The 14,563-nt window shown below is 42.9% G+C and overlaps 1 protein-coding gene across 1 annotated transcript in view; it reads right to left on the reverse strand.

The window, feature by feature from the left end:
- Positions 1-14,563, reverse strand: part of PTPRE (protein tyrosine phosphatase receptor type E) — a 301,972-nt gene that overhangs the window by 188,412 nt on the left and 98,997 nt on the right. The gene's annotated exons all lie outside the window — the stretch shown is intronic.

The raw sequence follows: 14,563 nt of genomic DNA on the forward strand, positions 1-14,563 counted from the left end.
TTTTTATTTTAAAAAATTGCAGAATTATTCATCCTGCTAGAATGCATGTGCATCCATTCTGTGTGAATTGGGGCAGAATCAAATGTTACCAGGTCATTTTCTCTCCAGGTTGAATGTAATAATGTATACATTTATAAAGAATAGAGTGAATCAGGGAAAAACGCATTATGGAGTTAATGATCATAGCAAATAAATACATAGCTCCTTCTAGTGGCCATAATGCAGTATTTTATTGACCCATTCTATGTAAGAATAGCATTCAACCTGTATAGAAAATAGCCTAATAACATTTGTTTTTGCCCCTAAGTGCACAGCACACGGGACAAATAGCTTTGCACATTTTTTTTATCAATACATCTCTCAAAGGTGCCCCCATCTTTTCTTTGTGCTTGCAATATCCTTTGGCCCCAATATGGGTCCAATATGAATGAAAAGTGCATTCATGTACATGAATGAAAGGGGAGAGATTTGTATGGCATTGGGGACATGTGGGTATGTTTTATTACGTGTATTAAAAGGACGTTTTTTATTCTTTGAGTAATCTGGCTGGCAGTGAATAGTAATTACTGTTTTGTCTGAATGCATGCTGTGATGTAGCAATTGTAACCGAGTATATGCTATGTTGATTACATTGTAACAATACAACTTTACACTCACAGCAAACATTATAACAGTTTTCCTGGAAGTGGCAAAGGATACTATAGTTTTATACAAAACAGCAGCTCAACATTGTCAGCCTGAAATAGAAATTGTTGTTCTTGGCAGGACCTCTAGGTAAGAAACAAATGTAAAAACTCTATACAGAGGAACATAATGACAAATATATATATATATATATATATATAAAATATATACACACGCACACACTATATACTGTATATATACACACACACACACTATATATATATATATATATATATACATACATACACACACGCACATATACAATGATCCTAGGCACACAGCCAAGACAACATAGGAGTGGCTTAGGGACAACTCTGTGAATGTCCAGAGTGGCCCAGCCAGAGTCCTGACTCAAACCCCGTTGAACATCTCTAGAGATACCTAAACTAGCACATTATGCAAAACATACCAGAAAACGAAGCCCTCCAGCAGCGTGCTGTCGCCTCTGTACAGTCTTCCATCTTTACCCGGTCTTGCTTCTGAGTTCATGAGCTCCAGCTATCTGACTGGCTGGACCGCGATGATGTCCCATGCATGTGCACAGGAGTCTTGGGACACGGCACAGTGCTCTGAAGGAATGGCACAGGTGTTCCTTCAAGAGCGCATGCGCCGGCTGCAAAAAACTTGAATATCTCCTAAACGGTGCACGTTTAGGAGATATTCTTTTTACCTACAGGTAAACATCCAAGCGATAAAAGTGGATAAACGTGGTACCGTGTTTACATGTATTTTTGCTACAATTTGCATTTTTCTGCTGCCACCAGAAAAACTTTCCCATGTACATGGAGCCTTAAAGTGGACTTTCACTTTTCATGCCTTCTTTCCCTAAGAGGTGTTCTCCACTGCATTATACCCAATCACACACACACAAAAAATTCAAACGTTTTTTCATGTACATTGCCCCCAAATTCTGGGTTTCCCATCCAAGTGAGAATGACGCAGCCCTCAACTCCCTGCAGCTTTCAGGAATACTTATATCATGCATTGCAGGAGGCTAAGGGTACATAAACAAATGTGCATGGGCTGCATCATCAGGGAGCCGGCTGTCTGATCCTGTTCTTTCAGCTAACCCCCTGAAGGGCCACATCGCATACGCATTTTCAATGGCTGCAAAACCAGAAAAGGCCACTGGACTGGCTGCAGTGGCCATTCACTACAGAATACTTGGTGTGTGAGTATATGTATTAAGTATAACCTAGCAACCCAGATTGGGAAAAAAGGGGGATGGAGTTCTTCTTTACTAAGAAAAGTTCTTAAAGAGAATGTCAAGGCAAAAGAAAAAATGTGCAGTACATCTCTGCAATACATGCACATTTACCCATTTTTTATCATGTAAAGACCCTGCAAGTACAGAAAAATGCCTGCTGACCCACCAGAAATGCACTCAGCTTCCAATTTCCTATTATGGGCCGACAGTGCATAGCATTTTTGTGAACTGAGTGGTGTCAGCCCTGCCCAGTTTATTTTGCTAAACTACTTAACTACTTCTACTGCCTTCATTTTCAAAGTATACACACTAATTGACATGTAGTCCTAGGTTAAAGTGGAAGCAAAGTCCACTTTTTAACTTGTACCTACAGGTAACCCTATAATAAGGCTTACCTGTAGGTACAGTTGAATATCTCCTAAACATGCACCATTTAGGAGATATTCACATGGGATGCAGGCGGAGACATCACTGGCATATGCGATATGAAGGGAAGACATACCATTGCCTCTACCTTCAGTGCTCCGTGCCAGGACTCCCACGTGCATACATACAGCCGGAGCCCACGAATCGTGTGAAGAAGGAAGTGTCTGGGAGCCGTGACAGCGCCGTGCTGGAGGGCTCCATGTGCAGATAAGTCTGTCAAAATGTGCTAGTATGCACCGCATTATGCAGGGGGTCCGATTTTCTTTATCTTTTTGGTGGTTTACTACTGCTTTAAGAACAAGAAGGGCTAAATAGATTATTTGGGCTAATACAGGAAAGCTTTGCATTTTCTAAAACATTGACTTTTTTCTTTGCATTGATTAAACAGATACAGGTGTACCTTGGTTTATGAATTTAATTCGTTCTGCGGGACTTTTTGTATTGCGAAAAATTTGTAAACCGAAATGTGGTTTCCCATAGGAATGCACTGAAAACCAATTAATCCATTCTGGAGGTCAGAAAAAAAGTAAAGAAAAATGTCTTTTATCTGTTCCAAACTCTTTATAAAGTGCACTTTAAAGGCATAAATACTGTACAGGGACATGATTAAACATTAATTCGTAAATGCATTGAAAACCAATTAATCCATTCCGGAGGTCAGAAAAAAGTAAAAAAAAGTCCTATCTGTTCAAAACTCCTTATAAAGTGCACTTTAAAGGCATAAATACTGTACAAGGACAGGATTAAAAAAAAATCGTAAATGCATTGAAAACCAATTAATCCATTCGTATTGCGTATTCCATTCATTTAGGCATTATTATCAATGAATTTTCATTTGTAAACCAAAAATTAAGTTAAGAGGCATTCGTAAACCGAGGTACTCCTTTATATCAAATGCCTTCAATGGAAAATGTATCAAACCAAAAGGGAGCAAATAAGAGAAGTTAATTGTAGGAGTATATACAGTTCAATCAATCTGGGATTATCTTTTAACCTTTAAACGATCAACCGGATCTTTTCAAGTGACATTTGCAGGAAGCCACAGGGGGCATGGCGTAACGCGTAGATGCGGCGTGGTGACGTACTTCCGGTCAGCGCCATCTTGGTACACCAGAGAGCACTCAGTACACCTATGTAAGGTGGTGTATAAAGCGTGGTTTTTTTCTGCTGAAATGTGAGTTGGAACTTGGCGTTTTTTACTTGAATTAATTAAATATATAGTGTTGCACTATGGAGGATCTTTGTTTTCTTATTGTATGATCCCAACATCATGTATATATATGGGCATATACATTGCTACCTGTGCATGGAGGAGTAGCTGAAATTGAAGGAGAGACCACTGGGGCTTGTGGAACATACCTTATCTGGAGAGTGCGTGCAGGATCCTGGGTGATCCAAAAAGCGTTTTGGCCCCTGTGGGTCGCAGGGGGAAGGTGAGCGGGCATGCCTGCCAATTAGGATATCACATACCACTTGCACCAACACAGGAGCACATGTGGAAAAGTCATTTGCTGTGTGTGTTGTTAAAATTTATGAAAATACTGGCTTATTATGGACGTTGGCAAGAATCACTATTGTTATAACCTTTATTGATCACCCATATGTGGTGGCCTATAATCCCTGCATAGGGAATCACTCTGTGTCACTTATTTTGGAATGATCACTTGGATATTAGATCAATGTTGAACCTTTTTTTGCACTAATAATCACCTGCAAATGTCACTTGATAAGATCCAGTTGATCTAAAACACCAATATCACTCTAAGGTATAGCTATATATCATTTTAAGTTTTATAGTATTTTTCACATCTACTCAGTAGACATACAGTGCTACATCAATATTATACAAATTTGCCTATTTATCCATCCTGAGGTGAGGATTGGATGTCAGTTGCTGTAACTTAGATTTTGTAGCAGCGCAGGAGGATTTAATATGATATCTTTTAACCTGTTCTTCATAAGAACTGGAGTCCAGTCAACATCAGACCTGCACTGAAAGTTTCAATAGATTTACTGGCTATAAAGCCCAAGTGCCCAACCTGTGGCCCGAGGGCCACATGCAGCCCTTGGGAACTTGCTCTGTGGCCCTTTGCAGACCCCAGCGATCAATAATGGAGTCATTAAATTGTAAATAGGCTATAATGATAGTGATCTAGCAGTTTTATATAGTACGTCTCCAGTCTCCATCTCTTGTATTGTGTCTTCAGTCTCCAGTCACCCTTGTTGCATGTCTGCCGTCTCTAATTGTCACTTTCATGACAGTCTTCTATCATATATTGAATAATATGTGTAAGCCCTTTGGAGCGGTCACAGTTGAGGCCCCTTACACCCTGTAAGTTGATAACCACTGCAATAGAGAAAGAACTGTTGGCAGCACAGTGTCTAAGTGGTTAGCACTTCCGGCTGGCAGTACTAGGGTTGTCAGTTCGAATCCCAACCATGGCACCACCTGCCTGAAGTTTGCATGTTCTCCCTATGCCTGCGTGGGTTTCCTCTGGATACTCCGGTTTCCTCTCACACTCCAAAGACATGCTGGTAGGTTAATATTGGCTCCTGTCTAAATTGGCCCTAGTATGTGTATGTATGAATGTGAGTTAGGGACCTTAGATTGTACGCTCCTCGGGGGCGGGGACTGATGTGAATGTACAATATATATGTAAAGCGCTGCGTAAACTGACAGCACTATATAAGTACCTGAAATAAACTCCAGTTCATAGCTAGGATCCAGTAATAAGCATCCTGCACTATATTAGAACAGCAGAAATGTCCCAGCATGCCTCACAAAGAATGGTTACATGCAGTTTAGTGTTCCAGCTCTTACCGTGGCATGACTTTATTAGGTTTGTTGAACCTTTACACATTTTTATAGTGAAACAGCAGCACTTACACTTGTAGACATAGTGAAAGAGGAAGGAACAGAGTCGTTTGCCAACTAAGCTATTTCACATGCCCGAGAACAATATTACACTTCTGTTTTTTGTGCATTTTTCTCAGAAACATACAAACAGCGACATCAAATGTCTACAAGCCTAATGAGGATTTCATTTTTGTAACTAAGCACATATAAAGATCACCACATCTATTAATATATTTGTGCAGTATGCAGTAAGCAATAAAGACCAGAAATGAGAAATGTGAGTGACCTAAGTCAAACGAATAAAATAGACCTTTAATTGGATGCTCTGAGTGAGTGCATGTGATTGGTCTTGGAGAGGAGAGAGAGGAGGAAAAGGAGAAGAGAGGAGAAGAAAGGAGAGAAGAGGAGAGGCAGAAAGATGAGGGTAGAAGAGGTGAGTGGAAAGGAGAAGGAAGGGGAGGAAAGAAGGTGAGGACAGAGGGAAGAAAGGAGAGGAGAGAGAGGAGGAAAAGGAGAAGAGAAGAAAGGAGAGACAGAAAGAAGAGGCAGAAGAGGAGAGTGGAAAAGAAAAGGAAGGGGAGGAAAGAAGGTGGGACAGAGGGAAGCGAGGAGAAGGGAAGAGAAGTGAGGAGAGGTAGGGAAAAGAAAAGAGATGAGAAGAAAGGGGAGGAGAGAAAAGGAGAATGTAAGGAAGACCGGAGAGGAGAGAAGAGAAGAGGAGAAGCAGAAACAAGAGGGTGGAAGAGAAGTGTGGAAAAGAGAAGAAAGGGGAGGAAAGAAGGTGAGGACAGAGGGAACAGAGGAGAAGAAATGAGAGAAGAAGAGAGACAGAAAGAAGAGGGGAGAAGAGGAGAGTGAAAAGAGAAGGAAGGGGAGGAGAGGAGAAGAAGAAAGGTGAAGATAGTGGAAGAAAGGAGAAGAGAGGAGAAGAAAGGGGAGGATAGGGGAATAAAGGAGAAGAGAGGAGAAGAAAAGTGAGGACAGGGGAAGAAAGGAGAAGGGAAGAGATGAAAGGTGAGGATAGGGGAAGAAAGGAGAGGAGAAGAAATGTGAGAACAGGGGAAGAAAGGAGAAGAAAGGCGAGGACAGGGGAAGAAAGGAGCAGAGAGAAGAGAAGAGGTGAAGGGAAGGATGGGAAGGAAAAGAGTAGAAGAAATGGGGAGAAAGAGGAGGGTAAAATAGAGAAGAGGACAGGGGAGTAGAAGAGAAGAAAGAGAGGAATAAGAGTGAAGAAGATATGAATGAAAAATGGAAAGAGGAGAAGGGTGGAAAAGAAGGGACAGGAGAGGAAGGCCAAGGTTACAATCTTTATCAGTAACAAAGACCTTAAAGGAAGCATAGTGGCCTACCTGATTGCATATATTGAATTGAAGAAGTGGACAGGAGAAGGGGAAGAGATGGAAGGAAAGGAGGAGTGTAGAGAGGAGGTAAGGAGATTGGAGGGAAGAAGAGGAGAGGAAAAAAACAGAACAGGGTTTACAATCTGCAATCTTACGCTAGCCATACACTATACAATATCTTTTAGCTTTACCAATACTATATAATATGAAGACAAGCCAACAATTCTTTACATTTCTATCCGATCATGCAGGCGCTCACACTACACAGTTACTGGTAAAAGTCGCTTGTACAGTTTGTGGTCACGTTTAGATACATCACCCCAAAAGCTGTGTCCCTGGTGTCAAGTTCTTGATCTCCAATGGGAACATCAAGGAAACATTCAGAAGGCAAAGCATAATGTTATCAGATAGGTGATGGCAGACTGGAGCCCGCTTAACCCCCGGGTGAGTCTATTACATGTGTGAGATGAAGGTCACAGTGACAAGACAGACACAAGATGTCCAGATCAGAATATTAAACCTCTAGTGAGCACGTATGCCTCATGTTAATGAAGCACATCACTGGAACAAAGTAATTTCACTGGGAAATTTTCATTTTAATTATAATTTGGAAAAGGCATGTGCTTGGGGTTAGCTGTCTATCAATGTCCCAAGTAGGCAAGATCTTTTTAAGGGGTACAAGTGATTTTTATTGTATCCTGAACCTCATGAATTTCTATCTGTACTGTTGTTCGCCTCATCTGTTTTTGGTGCTTACCACTGTGCAATTTTGGCAAAGGAATGTTGTCTAGTACTGGATCAGATTAGTATGCTGATGATGGGGTTTCAAAAGGTTTACATATTGTTGAGAAACAACTATAAAGAGATAAAAAGATGTGAGATTTTAAGTGGGTAATAAAGCTGATATTTATCTGCTTATATTTTGCCTTTCTTGGCTCCCACTTTCATCAACCTAATGACATCACTGGATCTCTGTGCAATGCATTCAGTCCATGGCTGGTGGGAACAGCCAGCATTGTGCTGTACTCAGCTTCCTGAAAACATCACAGCACCCTACCTCAGTACTCCTTCCAGGACATTTACCTGGCCAATGATCCAGCGCTATCCTCACTTGAGCCTATTCAGCTTTGGGTCCTTACACCAACATCTTAACTTAAGGGAAAATGGCTGTGAAGCCTTGCGGCTCCATAGCCGGTTTCCCATTGTGCTGCGCTTTGAGGATGGTCCTGCAATCTTCTGGGACCTGCCATGTGTCCCAGAAGACTGCGGGGGAAGGAGTCAATAGTTAAAAAGGGGGGGGATGCAAACAAGGGGAATTTCTCTTTTTGGATGATGTTCTGCTTTAAGAAGCCTCATATGAAGGCATGCTGGGTCAGTGGTCCAAAAACAGCCTTCATGAAGATGGAAAATAATGTTGGACTGGGAGGATATTGCAATAACATAGTTGAGATTTTATCATCGGTTGAATGATGGGCAGTGACCCCCAGGGATCAATTCATCTTTGAGTAAAGTCATTGGTGGCACATCATCATTGATCTTTGCACTGTAATAAGTCCTATGCACAGTGAATCTGCAGTCAGCTATTTTCTGCACAGAATCATGGTAGGACTGTCAGGCTCTCCTATCACACTTCATACAAGCGGTGCTTGCCAGGGACAGGATACACCTGGCTGTCGCTTTATCGTAACGGATATAAACTGTACTCGGAGTCAGGGTCATTTTTAATCCAAGCTCAGGATCACCTCCAATATTTCCTTCTTTCATATGAGGTCAGGTGTTTCTAATGCTGGCAAAAGTGAAACAAACTTTGTTTTCTTTTGTTATTACCGCATTACGTCGGATTCACTTCAGGGCTTGTAGCAACCTTTCATCAAATATTTGACTACATTGGAACTCTCAGTTGGGGATTTATCAAGTTACTGATGAAATCAGAGGTCTGTCTAGCACCAACCCACTAGATGTTCATTCAGCAAAGAGTTTACTCTGGTTTTCTATATTTGCAACTGAAAATTGCACAACTGCATTTGGTTCAAAATTTTACTGGCAAGACCCTTTTAAACACACCTAAGAACTGAGAAGTATGTTTAATACAGCATAGGGCAGTGATGGTGAACCTTTTAGAGACCGAGTGCCCAAAACCCACTTATTTATTGCAAAGTGCCAACACTGAAATTAAGCCTGAATACTGAGGTTTTATTTTAGAAAAAAAAACAACCCATACATTAACATCTTTTGTCTTCAAAGAAAAACCACAATAACAGAGCTTTCACTGACCACATGCACAAGGTGGCAAAGTTCCACTGACCACCAGCACAAGGGGGCAAAGTTCCACTGACCACCAGCACAAGGGGGCAAAGTTCCACTGACCACCAGCACAAGGGGGCAAAGTTCCACTGACCACCAGCACAAGGGGGCAAAGTTCCACTGACCACCAGCACAAGGGGGCAAAGTTCCACTGACCACCAGCACAAGGGGCAAGGTTCCACTGACCACCAGCACAAGGGGGCAAAGTTCCACTGACCACCAGCACATACAAGGGGGCAAAGTTCCACTGACCACCAACACAAGGGGGCAAAGTTCCACTGACACCAGCACATACAAGGGGGCAAAGCTCCACTGACCACCAACACAAGGGGGCAAAGTTCCACTGACCACCAGCACATACAAGGGGGCAAAGTTCCACTGACCACCAACACAAGGGGGCAAAGTTCCACTGACCACCAGCACAAGGGGACAAAGTTCCACTGACCACCAGCACAAGGGGGCAAAGTTCCACTGACCACCAGCACATATAAGGGGGCAAAGTTCCACTGACCACCAGCACACACAAGGGGGCAAAGTTCCACTGACCACCAGCACACACAAGGGGGCAAAGTTCCACTGACCACCAGCACACACAAGGTGGCAAAGTTCCACTGACCACCAGCACACACAAGGGGACAAAGTTCCACTGACCACCAGCACACACAAGGGGGCAAAGTTCCACTGACCACCAGCACACACAAGGAGGCAAAGTTCCACTGACCACCAGCACAAGCTAAAATCTTGTGTTAATAAAAAACGAATGTATTAAAACTCACAGCCTGTCCAATATATATATCCTTGGCAACACACTGACTGGACATGCGAAAGCTCAATGAGTCGTGGCTTGTGACATCATTGCCTAGCGCCAGCACTCCTTTCTGAGCATGCACATGGCCCCTATGTGCGCTGTTATCTGATGCTTGGCTTCTGGGGTGACTTGGCTTGCGTGCAGACAGAGAGGGCTCTGCATGCCATAGGTTCGCTACCACTAGCATTGGGGGTTATTTACTAAGACTGGAGCTTCCAACCTCTGGTGCAGCTCTGCATAGAAAGAGGCATACAGGTAGGTAATGGAATTTCAATGCAGGAAACACAGGGGAGATTTACTAAAACTGGTGCAGCTGTGCATGGTAACCAATCAGCTTCCAGGTTTTATTGCCAAAGCTTAATGGAACAAGCTGACGTTAGAAGTCAATTGGCTACCATACACAGCTGCACCATATTCCGAGTGTACCAGTTTTTGTAAATCTCCCGCATAGTGTTACTCCTTAGTAGTTTCAATCAAGCTGTGACCTTAGTTAATATGGTCCAATCAAACAATTCCTCTCTGGAATAGCTGTGTGTGCTGTCATTGACTTGTATTCTCTCCTTGCCAGATCAGAAATATCAGATTAGTCAAGGATGTAAAGTACCCAGGGCTGAGCTGTCTCCTGCATGAGTTCAGGGCTGACAAACATACAGTATATGCATCCTTTCAATCCCCAACCACTCCGTTCACAACAATAAAGAGAGTCAGCCCTATGTAAGCTCCATGTTTCCACTTGAAGCTTCTCTAGGGTTGAAGACTCTTTTCTCCGTCCCTATATGACAGTGCTGGATGCCTGAGTAGCCATTTGCCAAGCACACATTATTGTTATTATTATACAGGATTTATATAGCGCCAACAGTTTGCTCAGCGCTTTACAATATAACGGGAGACAATACAGCAACAATACAGTTCAATACAAGAGGATTAGGGGGGCCCTGCTCCCTGGAGCTTACAATCTAATAGGAAGGGGCTGGTGGAACAAAAGGTAATAACTGTGGGGGATGAACTGATGGGAGAAATAGAAGATTCAGTTATTAGCTGATGGCAAGATGGGCCTCTCTGAAGAGATAGGTTATCAAGGATCACCTAAAAGTGGAAAGAGTAGGAGATAGTCCGACAGATTGTGGTAGAGAGTTCCAGGGGATGGGAGAGGCCTGGAGATGAGCATGATAGGAGAAGACAAGGTTGCTAGAGAGCTGGAGGTCTTGGGAGGAGCGGTTCGGATGATATTTGGAGATAAGATTGGTGATGTAGTTGATGTCACATGGGAGAGAGGGGAATTAGTCACATTACCCCCGTACACAGGAGTATTTTTTTTTTTTTTTTGCTGCCAGTAGACAAATAGAAATAAATGAGAGTATGTAAAGTGGGAAGGGAGATTGCTTTACATGAACCTGTGGTTTCATACTAAGAACATCAAAGGTTTATTTAAAAGGAAACCTATGCTTGGAGAAACATGGCATATGCTATTCCTGATATGTCCCAATAAGGTTCATTGCCGTGTCTTCCACTTGCAGTTGCAATGGGGGGTTTTCTGTAAACATGAAAAATGTAATCACCTTTTAAAAAAAAAATTAACTGCCTGCTAATCAGGCTTCATTGATTTCAATAACTCAGTAACAGACCTGGAACAAGTATGCAATTTGTTAAATCCTATAACGAGTTTGTATTATGACCTCCATTCAGACTACAGGATCTTTATAGGATTAAATGGAAGTTCAGGAGTGCATGAACAACCACAGCAGGGAAGATTTGGACAAATGGGGCCAGAGAGGACACACAGCTGAGATCTGATTGGACCTGTCTGGGACAGGAATATGGAATGCTGACCATACACTTAGCAAGTTTCCTCTGGTTCCTAATGAATCAACCAAATTTGAGCAATGGGTGGCCCTGTCGGCACCACTCTCGCTGGCATCCTTTAATTGAAGATGCCAGTTGTCAAAATACAATGGCCACAGTGAGAGATTTGTCCATTCGTTTAGTGTGGATGGTGGAAGCTTTTAGATTTCTTTTGATCAGCCCAGAGGCCGAATGTAGGATGCGAGTGTATGGCCAACTTAAAGTTGTAGTAAAATCCACTTTTTAATTTGTACCTTTAGATAACCCTATAATAAGGCTTACCTGTGGGTACAGAGAATATCTCCTAAAGTTACACCGATTAGGAGGTATTCACATGGACTACAGCCAGTGACGTCACCGGTGCATACGCTGTGAATGGATGACATACCCAGGGGTGGACTGACAACTCATGGGGCCCCCGGGCAATAGGGAATCATGGGGCACCTGTGTCCTTGCCCAAACTCAAAAAAGCCTATGAAAAAGGTACCAGGGGCATCTCATGGGGCCCCCTACTGACCCTGGGCCCTCGGGCAGTGCCCGAGTTTCCAAATGATCAGTCCGCCCCTGGACATACCCATGCTGTACCTTCAGAGCTCTGTGCCATGGGAGTGATGTCATTGCAGCTCAGCCATTCATACAACCAGAGCCTGTGAAGCCAGAAGGAAGACCAAGTGAAAATGGAAGCCCTGGCAGCGGCCGCTGGAGGGTTTTTTCTAAGGTAAGTATGCCATAATGTGCTAGTATGCAGTGCATAATAGCACATTAGAACATTAACTTGCAGGTGGACTTTTTTCTTTAAGGATTTTACTACTACTTTAAAGAGCAGCTTCAGTCCCGATTCACACTGATGCAGTGCAGAGAACTGCATGTGAATCGGACAGGAATCGCACTGCATTCTTGTTCAAATCAAATGCAATTCTTTCATTCTGTATAGATCAAATTGCACCTGCATGAAAAAAGGTGCATGTACCTTTTTTTTTTTTTGCTTCACTGGAATCAGATAGAATCAGTGTTCATGGTTGTGACATAGCCCTGCCCCTGGCCACGGAGTGTGGACTACTTCTTCTGGACTTTGAAGTTGAACTTACATTTTTTTAGATGTTTTTCTTTGTATATTGTTAATATTTTTAGTTTGCCGACATATTTCCAGAGTATTTGTAGGTTTACAGTGTACACACAATTCCCCCATTCTCTAGCTCTATTTATTCTTCCTGAACATACTGAAAATACTGTGGTAAGATGAAGAATTCCAGGCAGGTCTACAACCACATTATGGGAAGATGGTTTATAAAGTCTAAGGAAGGAGGTCCATGAAAGCCTAAACAATGAGATGAATCATCCTGGCTGGACAGACAGAATCTCTGTAAACTATTGTGAAATGCTTTGACGCAGAGGATGTCAGACCTGAACCAGGGGGGACGGGGAATGTCTGATTTAGAGGACATCGTATTTGACCTATTTGCCTTGAATAAAGATGAGTTATTTTATTAAGATCCAGGAGAAGCCCATTCCCCCACTAATGGATCTTCCACTTGACCTACAAAGTTAATATATATAGGAACAGACAGATGTCTTAGCGGGTCCTCTCCTTCTTGTCCAGCACAAGATGTTCCAACTTGGCAATAACATTAAAGCCCAACTCTACATTTAGAGGAAAAACAAATTGAGGGTCAACATGGATAAAAATAAAAAAGAGCAGCCCTGGCTGTAATGTTCCATCCTCTCCCATAGTCAGCATACACTGAAAAGACAATATGTCTGTTTTATATATACTTTATTTTTTACTATCACACTCCACCATTGCCCCTTCACATTGGCAACAAATTATTCTGTCAAGTGAAAGCCTCTCACCTGCCTGCTAGCATGGTTCTAGAAGCTGTACACCGAGACACGCATGGCAGCTCTGTGTACAATCTCAGCATTCCTTGCTGCCGGGATGATTATACTCCTGTACACATATGCAGGTAGTGTGTTATCCAGGTAGGGGGGGTGTAGTCTGTTCACAGAGGACATACAGATGATACATATACATACATGGTGACTGTAATAATGGTGGAAATGTCATATGCACATGGATGGATAGATAGAAAATGGACAGACAGACTGACTGACTGATAGATAGATAATAAAAAGATAGATTAACTGATGGACGTATAGATTGATAGACAGATAATTGACAGAAAGATAGATACATAGACAATGATAGATATCTAATTTTTTGTTTAGTGCTGTATTTTACTATTCATCTTCTCAGTGCAACTTTTTATCCTAAATAAAGCTTTTTAAGTAAGGTGTTACAGTATGAGAACCTTCTTTGCTTTGCATATACTCCTTTTGGATGCCTGATATGATGGCAGTTTGTGGACATAGTGAATAGGCGAATGCCAACTGAGGGATATATCACCCCCTATAAATCCCCTCAACACTCCACTCCCTCGACCTCGCTACCACTGAAGAGGTCACTAAGGTCTTCTCTGAAGCCCGCCTCACCACCTGCCCCCTTGACCCTGTCCCCGCACAACTCCTACGATCACCCTCTTCCTCCATCCTACGCTCCCTCACTCACATCTATAATCTTTCCCTCTCTTCTGGCGCATTCCCCTCCCCTCTAAAGCACACGCACATCACTCCCATACTTAAAAAACCCTCCCTGGATCCCACTGACCTGATCAACCTTAGACCCATCTCCCTGCTGCCATTTACATCCAAACTCCTCGAGTGCTTAGTCTATAATCGCCTGAGTTCCCACCTCACCGACAGCAACCTCCTTGATCCCCTACAGTCTGGCTTCCGCCCCCTACACTCCACCGAAACTGCCCTACTCAAACTCACCAACGACCTGCTAACCGCAAAAGCTAATGGCCACTATTCAGTGCTCCTACTCCTCAACCTCTCTACGGCTTCCGACACGGTTGACCACCCCCTCCTCAAAAAAAAAACTACACTCTCTTGGCCTCAGAGACTCCGCTCTCTCCTGGCTCTCTTCCTATCTATCACAACGCTCCTTCAGTGTTACCTATAATGCTGCCACCTCCTCTTCACTCCCCCTCTCTGTTGGGGTCCCTCAAGGTTCTGTTCTCGGGCCCCTTCTCTTC

The sequence above is a fragment of the Staurois parvus genome, unplaced genomic scaffold, assembly GCF_062004578.1.
Source record: "Staurois parvus isolate SC_StPar_1 unplaced genomic scaffold, SC_StPar_1.0 ptg000009l, whole genome shotgun sequence".
Taxonomy (NCBI): Eukaryota; Metazoa; Chordata; class Amphibia; order Anura; family Ranidae; genus Staurois; species Staurois parvus.